Source organism: Hemicordylus capensis, chromosome 2, assembly GCF_027244095.1.
Source record: "Hemicordylus capensis ecotype Gifberg chromosome 2, rHemCap1.1.pri, whole genome shotgun sequence".
Lineage (NCBI taxonomy): Eukaryota > Metazoa > Chordata > Lepidosauria > Squamata > Cordylidae > Hemicordylus > Hemicordylus capensis.
Genome location: NC_069658.1, coordinates 395,462,842 through 395,475,122, shown reverse-complemented (window position 1 = coordinate 395,475,122; position 12,281 = coordinate 395,462,842). Strand labels below are relative to the sequence as shown.

The 12,281-nt window shown below is 41.5% G+C and overlaps 1 protein-coding gene across 4 annotated transcripts in view; it reads left to right on the top strand.

The window, feature by feature from the left end:
* Window positions 1-12,281, top strand: part of TMEM104 (transmembrane protein 104) — a 109,183-nt gene that overhangs the window by 91,513 nt on the left and 5,389 nt on the right. The window lies entirely within an intron of this gene.

Below are 12,281 nucleotides of genomic sequence, written 5' to 3'. Positions count from 1 at the left end.
GGGGTTATTCAGCATGTCTTTTGCCAGACAACAGTACAGTTTTTGTTTTCTTTCAAGTATGGTTGTTTTGTAGCTTTTTTCCTCCCAAAATTAACACCTTAAGGGCTACCAAAACCAATTGTTACCACTGTTATAGAGAAAAAATAGAGGCAATGTGTGTAGAAAGCAGTAGTGTAGACTGAGATACAGTACTAAGAAAAATGTTGCTAATCCTAAAAACAAATGTTGCTGACTTTGTGTAGATTTTTCAGCAAGTGGTTTGATAGTCATCTTTCCAGGGTGGCTGAGGACTTCTGCTTCATTACAGAAAGTTGAACTTAATGATTGCAAGTCCTCACCTACAAGCAATGGGACTTCATGTTAATTTTATGATGAGATGACATGTTGAAAGCTAGCTGGCAGGCAGTAACTTGGATTAGTTCTTTTATAGCTAAATATTGCTCCTTCCTTTCAAAATCATTTTGAGGTAGCAGAGCATGTCTGCTTGTAATGCTGATCCGCTGCCCATCCTGGCTTTTTAATGTCTATGGCACTTGTCTCCGACATCCACTGTGAGCTTTGCAAAGCATTTTTAAATGCATTTCTCAGAAACACACTTTTTCTTTTTGGAATGCCACTGTAATGACTCTCTTTTCCCTCTTGCCTGCGACAGTTTCCAACATGCAGGATGATAAGATGTTGCAGCATTCATCTTTCCCATCTTCATTGCTAACAAAATGGGAACAGCTGCTTAGAACTAGGAATGCAGTGCTCTGTTTTTCCACCCAACATTATGGGATGCTTTGGTGGTTAGTCATGCTTTTGCACTGCAATAAAATAGGGGTCCAGAAGTATGTAGGATAAACTGCAGTATACTGATCATGACAAAACACACTTGGTAAGTAGGAACCTGTCAATAAACATTGAGCTTTGGTGTGGTAGCGGTTAATGCATTTAATTGCAGCTCCTTATAGTCTGGAATTCTTAGCAGGGACTAGGGCTGGCTGCTGAGATGGTGGCAGCATGATTATTGCTGCTCTTTATTGAGTCATTGCTAGCAAGCTTTCCCAGACAGCCTTTACTCAGTGGCAGTTTTCATGCAGTCTGCTCCAGATGCTACATCTGTAACTATTAGACATTATTGCATTTTAATAATGATGCCTTCTTTGGCAGAATAAATTCCCCTGGCTTAAACTGCTGCAAGCATACAGTGTTCTATCTCAGCTCCTCTTTCTCTCACTGTTGCCCTGAAACACATTAATTTTCAGCAGACTAGTACATCAGTTTTATTACTATACCCCTTTAAGAGGGTCCGGTTGTAGTCTTCTTCCAAGGCATGTTTTTAAAACTCTTTGGGGGAAATTAGGTGGGTTTCATCCCTTCTTAACTGGTAAGAGCAGACAGAAGTTTAAAATCCCCGAAGATCTCATGATGATGATGATGATGATGATGATGAAAGAGCCCTGCCAGTCTCTGTGTGTTCTGCCTTTCACTCCTCACACACACTGAGTTACTTTCAAGACTTGCAAGGCAATTTTATGTGTGTCCCCTCCCACAACAGATGCTTATTTTCATTTCGTATTTTTTTAAATGGCTGAATATTAAGTGGTTCAGGTACATGTTCTGTCATCTGCACATAGACTAGGAGATTAATCCACATATTTACAGCTAAAAGTATGCTTTTTCTGCGTGATCTCGGGAGAAGTTTGTGAAGTGGCATTCAGAAGAAGCTCTTTCTGCAACACAGTTTACACCATTCTATAAACACTTATAACAATTACTGGTCATTCTTATCAGGGGGTACTGGTGGCTGTCTTTGGTTAAACCATGTGGTATGCAAACATGAGAGCTATTGACTATTTGGGACGTAATACAATCTGACTATATTGGTTTCAGAACTTTGGGTAGTCGCTCCAGGTTCTCTGCTCATTACCCCCACCCCCAAATCTTGAATGGATTCCCTTCTTCTGGCCTTGAATTTTTTTGTGTGATTCAAGTGGACCTCTTCAACACAAAAACACTTTTTGCTTGTGTTAAAGCGTATGGTGTGTGAAAGCCAGATCTGCATTTCCTTGCAAGAAAACCTCCCAGGTGTTCTTCTAGCCTGATACTTTTTAAAAATATATATATCTGAATGGCAGGCATCTACAAATCTACTTGCCAGCTTACTAGAGTCAGTAGTACAGGCAGCACCCCACAGATCTCCTCACCAGAGGTCTCGGTTCCACTACCATTTTTGAGAAGGTAGAAACAGCAGGAATTCTTCTGAGCCGTAGGAGAGCGCTCCCACAGTTGCTTACCATCTCCGTCTCCCAGTGTGAATGACAGAAGACCCACTTCTCTCCCAAGTCCTTTGCCTGTGTGCCAGAAAAGGATCTGAGGAAAGGAAGAAGATTATTTGTGGCAACCACAAATAATGGTTGCTAGTGAGCTAAGCTTAAATTTCTGGATTCCTGCTGAAGGGTACCTGACTATTCTTCCTATGGAAGTTCAGTTATACTCATCGGCGTTCTTCAAGAAAGGGACAGCTGGCAAGAAGCAATCAATTCCTCCTCCCCCCCGTGAGCTTCTGTATAGACTAAGTTCCAGCTTGGTCGTCCTGCTGTCATTTTGATAAAAATTTACTTTTTAATCTAGGGATTCCATCACTGAACCAGTTTTGCTTTATCTTTTAAAATTAGATACTGCAAACTGGGAAAGGGGAGGGGAATGCCTCAATATTTAGAGCCATGACTGATGTAGGGATAGAAAATCTGTTGCTATTTCCAGTCTCATGCAGTGAGATAAGTTTGCCAACATCCTTACCCTCCAGACAGCCACACTTCTAGGGGTCAAATGCTGAGTTGACTGTAATAGGTTACAAAAAGGACTGGTTAAACTTTTTGCTCTTCAGAATCTGTCTCACATACATTAGTTTATGGATGGTGGAGAGGTCTGAGCCCCAAACCACCTTGTGTTTGTTTTAAGTCCTCTTGTTTGTGTATATGCACATGCAGTTTCCTTGGAGAGGACAAGAGCAGCTGTCATAGTCCTTGGTGAATAAATAAGGCAGGAAAAGAAGATAGACAGACAATTTGGAATGCTGATTTTGAGACATCTGCTGAGGAACTACTTTTCAGCATAGTCTATAAGGTGAGTGAGGTGAAATGACACCAGTTTGAATCATAGCCTTCTGTTGGTCTCAAGTGAAAAATCAAGACTGATATCAAGTGCTAGATCTGATTACAATATTTAGGATCAGGTTACAGAAGTGAGCCTTTAAGAACATGTTTCTTCCATAAGGAACAGAAAGTGGTGCTGTTTTCAAAAGTAGTGTGCACAGGTAAAATAGATTACCTTTGGTCCTGTTCAGCTGTGGCAGTCAGAGCAACCCTTTGCTTTCACTGTGTATTACTTTCAGAGAAGAGGAGGTAAACTCAATAAAAAGAGCCAGTCTGCATTCCATAACATCTATAATAACATGTTATGCTGTCCAACCTATTCTGAGAAATTGATGTAGTGACAGTTGTTTGGATTGTGAGCCAGCCAAACAAGAGGTTTTGCTTGGTGTTTAGTAGGGCTTTGCAAAGCTTCAGATTGCTATTTGATTTGGCTGAGATTTGGGTGGAATCAAAATAAAATACAGAAGCTAGACGTCCAAATCAGTAATGTCTGAATCAGTCTGGAGAGATATGGGTATTTGGAGACTCTTGTTTTGCTATTTTACAGTGGCAAATATGTGGTAACTGGCAAAAAAATATCAGGGGCAGGGAGGAAGTGATCTTTCATATAAGGAAAATGCTGAGGGAGAGAAAGAGTCCTCTTGGGGAGGGATGTAGATAGAATACATCAAGCTCTGCTTACTCAGCCAAAGTGTCTTCTGTGAATTGCTTTGTCACTTAATAGAGCCCATAATGATTAGAAAATATTGGAGGGAGAGAAAGTGGACTGTTTGCTATGTGTCTTAGCACTTGTTTGTTGGTTGGTTGGTTTATTAGATTTCTACACCACCCTTCCAAAAATGGTTCAGGGTGGTTTACACAGAGAAATACTAAATAAATAAGATGGCTCCCTGTCCCCAAAGGGCTCACAATCTAAAAGGAAATGTAAGATAGACACCAGCAACAGTCACTGGCAGTACTGTGCTGGGAGCGGGGTGGGCCTGTTACTCTTCCCCTGCTAAATAAAGAGAATCACCACGTGCCTCTTTGCCAAGTTAGCAGGGGTAGCACTTCGCTTTTTTTTGTTCCCCACTTTTACCTTCTCGCCCCCATTACACTCTGCTTTTGAGAATAACAACTAGGAATTGCTCATCTTCAAAGCTTTAAGGGCCAGAAACTGTTCTCTTCCCCCACCCCCTTCTAAAAAACCCCCAGAAAATCTCTGAATGCTAGACTCTGTGTGTCAAACTCACCTTTTTGCTTGCACAGCATTATAGTAAAATCACAGTATGCACTCGGCCCCTACACTTGGCCTGCTTGTGTATCATATCGATGTTGTCATGGGAGAAGTATAAAGGGAGCATAAAATGCCATCCTCCGATTTCAGAAGCAGATTGGATTATGATTTGGATTAGCAACAAAAGCCTATATGGTGTTAAAGTCTTATTCACAATATTTTGTATCACCTGACAACCTTTGGTTTTTCAGTCTTCATGCTGAATCACACCTTCACCAGTTTAGTCAGTGGTGGTATTGTGTCATATCCCTGCTAACTTGGCAAAGAGGCGCCTTTTACCATGGTGATTCTCTTTATTTAGCAGGGGGAGAGTAACTGGCCCTATCCACCCCCAGCACAGTACCTCCAGTGACCGTTGCTGGTGTCTATCTTATGTTTCTTTTTAGATTGTGAGCTCTTTGGGGGACAGGGATCCATCTTATTAATTTGTTATGTCTCTAAACTGCCCTGAGCCATTTTTTGGAAGGGCGGTATAGAAATCGAATAAATGAATATCTGCTTTGAGGAATTCCTGTTCTCATGGGATGACATAAGCAAGTTTCATGATGTACATTTGTTGTTAAAATGGAAAAAAAATAGCAGGTGCTTAGCTGTTTTCTCCAGAAAAACTGTGAGCAAGCCTAGTTATCTGCTTGACAACAATACATCCAAACAAAACAACTTTTCCATTTCACTGACTGGCTGATCTGTAGTCCAGTTGTGTGATGTGCTAGTATATCTGATCCTTTATACCCTTTAGGATCTTCCATATCACTCTGCACTCAATATTGCTTCCAGACAAAAGTCTACTCTTCTTTCCAGAATCTGGTGACATGCCAGGTTTCTGAGGTTGCACATCATTTCTGTGCATCTCCTTGTTTCTCAAAGTGGTTATACTCATGGTTTTTTTCAATAATGAAATCAGATTGCTGTACTTGCCATCTCCAAATATTATTATATATGCGGTGTGTTATGGAAGCCTATATTTAATAAATCCTGTGGCTCAAGGATTCAAATGAGGGAGAAAAATATGCCACTTTGAAAAGAGATGGTGAGAGCAATGCTCCTATTTCAGTATCTTATTTGGCTTCTAAAAGACCACCAGAGAAGATCTCCCTACAGCTTATACCCAGTCACAGAAAGCCAGTTTTACTGTGATTTACTGTGCTGCACTTGACTTCAACTCAAAATACTTTCCACAAGTGTTGTGATCTTTCAAGAGAAGCTTGATAGTTCTTAAAATCACTTTTATTCTCATACCATCAAGCATATTTTAATCAGTTAAATGCAAAACCCTCAGCTTAAGCGGGGGGGATCCCAAATCTGTTGCTGGTCCTAATTTCTAAACTATCCATCTTTTATTTTTCTTCTGTTAACTTCTGTCTTGATTATCTGTAAGGGCCCTCTCAAGTTCAGGGTTTTGTCTGCTGATTTAGAAAAATCTTGGTGCTGGGTCCCCTGGGCCATCATCCTAAGATTCTGTAAGCCTTGGTTTATGTAAGAGCACAATAAACTGCTTTGTGTGAGTGTGTATAACTTTATGAGATGAGCAGTCTGTCCCTGAGGCTTCTCCAAAGAGCATTTGCCCCAGGGAGACTGCACTATCCTCCCTTTTCCCTCCCCTTTGCCTACAGGTGCTCCCCACACCCCCACTTAAAAATACATCCTGCCGCTTTTTTCCACAAGAAGCAAAGCAAGAGTCGGGTATTGTGAGGGAGTGATTCATTATCATTATGCTCTGACATATTGATTCTCTGCTTTGGAAGGAAAGCTCCCCGTCACGCCATCAGCTAGTGCTGATGGATAGCTCTGCCACAAATGTGTCAAAACTCTTTTAACACAGTGCTTGTTTAAACAAATGGCTCTAAATGGGTGAAAAGGAGCAGTGGGGCATGGCATCTTCCCTGCTACCAAGATGGTGTGGTGGTAGATTTCATGCTCTGATCTGCCCCTGGTCATTTGGAGACATGTCAAAAATGTGTTTGGGGCATACCTGCCTGATAATGTGTGGATCTGTGTAAGAATTCCGTTTGACTTGGTTGACTTGCAGATGCCTTGACTTGTTCTCTGGAATTGCTGAAATCTTGCTTGATGTGCCTGAGCAATAATGTTTAGAAGTCAGCACTGAGATAGTGAAGCATATTCACTTTGCCAGAATAACAACTGCTGGATTCTTAATGAGCAAAATACCCAGGTACCAGCACATACTTCTACTCAACTCAGCAAGGAGCATGGAAGTTATTTTTCCTATAATGTAACATAAGCGCAAAGAGATGCCAGTTCAGGGTTCTCAGGTTTGCTCTAAACTAGCTTTTATCATCAGGAACAGTATTCCCTCTAACAAGGATTCCCGGACATTGTTGACTACAACTCCCAGAATCCTCATCTGCAATGGCTTTTGCTTGGGGATTATGGGCATTGTAGTCAACAACATCTGGGAATTCTTGTTAGAGGGGACACTGATCCAGGACAGACCCCTAAAACATAAACATCCCCGAAGAATTATTTGTCAGCGATAAGACCAAAGTTTGGTAGTGGCCAGTGCTAGACTCTCAATACAAAAACAAACACATGACTTTTCAGTGTCTGCTGGGTTCCTTGTACCAGTCTGAGAGCTCCCTATCTGTTCTTGGGCAATAATGTTTGTGAGTTAGTAGCCCTCATTCAGAAAAACTCCATCACACTCTGCCAAACAATACTTGAGATTGGAAAGGCTGAATTAACTTTTCTCTGTCCCTGTGCAGCTTATCGTTTTATCCTTATCATTTTGCCACAAATGAAAATTTTAATATCCCCAGGCTTCCTGGCTTTCCCTAAGTGCCAGTGTTTGGATATAGGCTCATGCATATTCATTATACATCTGGCCACAAAAACAGTTTCCCTTGGCAGAGTTGTCCTTCTTTCTTCTCTAAAGTCAATGTCTTCCGGGGTCAAATTGGGCAGACAGAAGTTGCATTCCTCTAGGGTCTTGCAGGAGTCAGTCACATCCCTCTGAGTTGCTTGAGGAGGTTTTCTCCCATTCAGATTTGCTCTTGCACTTTAGAGACAGGGAATAGAAAGTTGTACTGTGTGTGTTCTTGCTGCCCTTGTGCTGTAACAAACTGGCCATAATGTGCTGACAAATCTGCACTGTTGGCCAGTGATTCATCTAGAGATTGTGAGGCAAGAGAGCATTGGAAATATTATTTCAGTGCTCTGAATCTGTAATTTTACATGACTTTTCTAATATGACCAGAACAAGAAATAAAACATGGATCTCTTGAAATTTGTTAGCTTTTGTTTTCATGGAGAGCGATGTGTTATGTATGCTATCTCAGTGTCAACCTGGGATATGCTCCAGTGTGTGTCAAATCTTCATTACCAAATTTGTTTTTCCTTTAAGAATTCATATTTGTTATGGTTCAGGTGATAGCCTGTAGCATGAGTAAGAGGGGAGGCAAGGGAAACATTTCTCTTAATCTGCCTTGTGCACTTCTTTTTTGTTTGGCGGGGGAGTCATTCACTGCTGCTACCAAGTGGAAGCCCTCCTTTTTCTTCTGACTGGCTCTGCTAACCAGCCCTCTGTCGCTCCAGCTGCTGGGAATCGTTTTAGGATTCAGCCAGTTTACTTTATCATGGATCCACTGTTGTTTTTAATTGAACTCAAGGCTTCTCTTGAGGACAGGTCCTCAAACCTAAGTGTGTGAAATTAAGCAGGCAGTGGTTTTAACTATTCTCAGGTTTGTTTGCACAACAAGAATAATTGATTGTAAACCACCCTGAGAGCATTGGTCATTTGGGCAGTATACAAATTTAATAAATAATTAAAAGATTATTAAAAGTATTTGAGATTTGCATTCAAATCTTATCACCCCATGAACCTGTTGACAGGTGAGCAGAGAGCTCCATACATGCCCGCAGAACCTAGCTTCTCTTCTTGTTTATCAGGACCTCTCTGTTACAGGCAATCAAATGCTTTTCATTTTGGTTTATCGTTGGATATAATTGAGTTTTAGAGCTTTGTCTTCATCTTGCTGCCTCAGAGGGACAGGATGATAAATCTTGCATGTGAATGTTTAACTCTACAGTTTCAGCAACACAAAGGGAAGGGATGTCCTCCTGTGTCCCCTTGACTAGGAAATTAGACTTGTCGGGATATCTTCAAGTGCCAGACTTCATCAGCCCTTTGTGAATTGTGTACTAGAAAAATCCCATGTACTTCAAGCAAGAAATGTCAACTAGAAGGTTGGATCACTGCTGAAAAAGGAAAGGGTGCTATTCTCATGAGGTGCTAGCACATGGAGACTCAAGCTCTTTTGGGGGGGAAAAAGAAGTTTCAGGCCTCCTGGGGATCTTCTGTGTTCATTAACATCCTGAGCATGTTATACAAAAATGCAGTACAGAACTAATGGTCTATAATTTCCCCCATAATGGACTGATGGTATGATTTGTAAGTGCTGTAGAACTATGCATATGTCTTCCCTGATGGAGAAGGAGACTCCCACTGGGAAGTATGGAAATCTACGTAAAATGCCTTGATTTGAAACTCACAAGTCTCTGAGAGGTGGGACAGAGTGGAGGAAAGTGAATTCAGTAGCTAGTAGATGAGACCTTGCATTTCATCACAAAAGTAACTTGATTTCTTTATAAGAGTAAAAGAAATCCACAGCTTCACCTGGTTTTGCGAATGAGACTATTGTAATTAGAATATCAACACTTGTTACAGTGATTCTCAAATGGTAGGGCAAAACCTACCATAGGACAACAGGTGGTTTGTTTGCCATCTAGAACAGACATTAACAACAACACTGTGGCAGAAAGGGCCACAAGGAACATGGCTTTAAATTGAGAGTAGGATATGCCCAGAAAATAGACAAAATGTTGTAAGTGGGATCTTGGCCAGAAGTATGGCAATTATTCTTACACAACCTTAAAAAAAAAAAAGATGAACAAGAGAGAAGGTATGGAAGCAGATCCTGCATGCCCATCCCCATGATCATTGCTGTTATGCAAGTGGGTCTTAAATTCATAAACTGCTGATTCACAAAACTGCGAACTTGGGTTATTTCAGTTTGCTCACTGTGTGTTATCTGCTCAAGTTGAATAAATGCATGGTAAACCTCTTGTGAAAGTTGGCTCCCACATGCATGTATTGTTGACATATGTATGGTATGCTTTCAGAATGCATACAGATCACTGTGTCAGTGATCTGTGCTCAGTGATAAATTCAAGTGATTGGTTCAGTCTATGAAGATCAAACAGGAGGCAACCCTCATTCTCGTTAGTATAGATTAGTCAACAGCTACCAGTTCAAAACAGAGCAATATCCTAGCTCTTCTTCCACCATGGCATAGTGTTTGTTTATCTTCTGGTCCCCAACCTAGAAAACCTTGAGATGTTAGAAAGTGTTTGGAGTTGACTCCTCAAGCAGGTAGTGCAATGAAAAATGTACTGTTGTAAAGTTATTCTGCTGTGAGAACTTACAGTGGAAGCTGAAAATAGCCGACAGTTAGGCTCTTAATCAGTGCAACCTGGTAGAAGATGTTGCATATGGTGCTCTAGCCCAAAGAAAACCTATGAGTAGAATAAAAGGTATTGTTTCCAAGAGTCTGGAAAGGGTGTGTAGTTACTTTAGTTCCCTTGAGAATGCTACTGATACTGGCACACATTATTTAATGTACATATGCTGCTTCTGTTGTGGGAAGGAGTGGATTAAATAAGTAGCCTATACCTGATAACTAACTTGGTTAGAGAAATAGGCCAGAACGTCACCCTTGAGTGAGCAGAGATAGTAGAGATTTACTGTTCCTCTTGAACTGAGGAAGAAGTGCAGAGGTCTTGCAGTTAAATATAGTTAAGCTGTGGCAGAGAATACAGGTCTGGGCATTGCAAGTCAAACTCTTCTCCCCAAAGAGAGAGTGCTGAATATCTTCTCAGAAAATGTAAGAAGAATAGCCTGTCGTGTGTGTGTGCACGCGCTTTCTTGAGAGCTGTCTCTTCTGTGTCACTTCTGTTTCCTGTTCCTGTCGGGCTGTTCAAACTCGCAACTCACAACCCTGCTGAGAATATTTGGTGTCTTTGGGCAGGTTCTAGATGACTTGAAGGGCTTTGCTAGGGTGCGTTCTACATTTCAGTTCATCTTTTGGAAGCAGAAAGGGACCAGAAGGAGCAGAAACCAACTATAGTTGGTTCTTTGCCCCTTCAAAACAGACAGCGCAAGGAAATTCTCCAAATTAGAGTTGGCAGATTTGGTTTTCAGTGTACGTTTACAACAGCACATGGCACTGAGTCTATGCAGAAGAGTGCATGAATCTGGAAGTCCTCCTGATTCAGTTTCACCCCCGCCCCTTTGCTGGGAACTTATTTTATGGCATAAAGCATCACAGCATCCCAACCTTCAGATCTACATCTATAAAACATGAATAATAATCCTATCTCTCAGGATTTTAATGAGCAGTTTGCAGATTAAGAGTGCTATATAAATTAATAGTTATATGTATTCTTCTTGATTGAGCTTGCCTTTTGTGTTACACATATAATGGATTTCTTTCTCCTGCTTGGTGTATCTGGAGACCAAAAATAAAGTTGGGGTTAGATATTCAGCAGGGGTGTAGGAAGGTTCATGGTGGCCCCTTGGGCAGCCTGCCTTCGCAGCAACCCCTGCACCTGTTGGGCCCTGAACCAGCCATGCCCCTTGCATTGACACCACTAGCATATTGATGCAGGGGTGTGGGTGGCATTGGGCATGGAAGTGCCACTGTGCTTTGTTTCAAGCTTGATACACTCAAAACAGCCCATTTCGAGCTGAAACATTTTGAAGGGCTCCTCTTCTATTATTATTTCAGAGTTATCAGTCCTGATACCACCATGAAGTTAGAGCTAGAGTTGTTACCAGCTGCCACACCTACACTACACAGCTAGCTCTGTGTGCCCAAGTCTTTGCCTTGTACATCTTGAACAATAGCACCTGCACACCCCAAAGCCGCATGCCATACATTGTTTTTCAAATGAGGGCAACTTTCAGAAACATGACATGGAAAGCTACATTTCAAAAAGAAAAACATTTTTAAAACATGCTGAACATGCTGGCCAAGCCCCTTAGAGAGTTCTCTGATGTGACGGTGAACTCATGTGGTTAATTCCATGTGCGTTTTGGATCTCAGGGCGTGGTCTGAGGGAAGGACACATACTACCGTACAGTCACTTTGCTGAAGCTAAGCAGGTCTAGGTGCTACTGCCTGGATGGAATCACATGTAAGCGTCCTGGAGTTCCATGATGGATCAAAGATGGCATATACATGTAATAAAATAAATCATTAGTGTTTCAGAAAACACAATATTGGCTGAATGGAGCTTGCAACAGTTAAAGAGCACATCTTCAAACTATACAGATCTTTTCCCTTTGTTGTGAGCCTCATGCACATCTAATGCCCTTGGTATCCATGTGTTCTTTCTGTGTGTGTCAGTACAACTGCTTTTGTTTCTATCACTAATGTTTAATATCAGGCATTAGACCTACTTGGCCTTGTTGCAACAAATCTCTCTTCGACAAGCTAGTAAAAGAGCATTCGATATTTTCCCTGTGGTAAACATCAGGTAAGTATGTGTGTGATGCCTGCAACACAGAGATCCCAGGAGCACTTTTCAGGACTTTGTTTTCAGTCACTGCTGGGCTTCCTTCCACCTGGGATTAGCCACAGGCTGCCGCCTGTTTGACTGTTCCTTATGCAGAGCAATGTCAGTGTGTTCTTTACACACACCTTAAATCTTAGGGAAGCCAGTTGCAAGCATTCCTGTCAGTGTCATTTATGTAAAATCCCATCCCACTCTCATCTAGCAAATGCTGTCAGAAGCCAAAGGGCATGAGCATTGTCTTTTGTGCACTCCTGTGCTGCCCAGAAGCAATC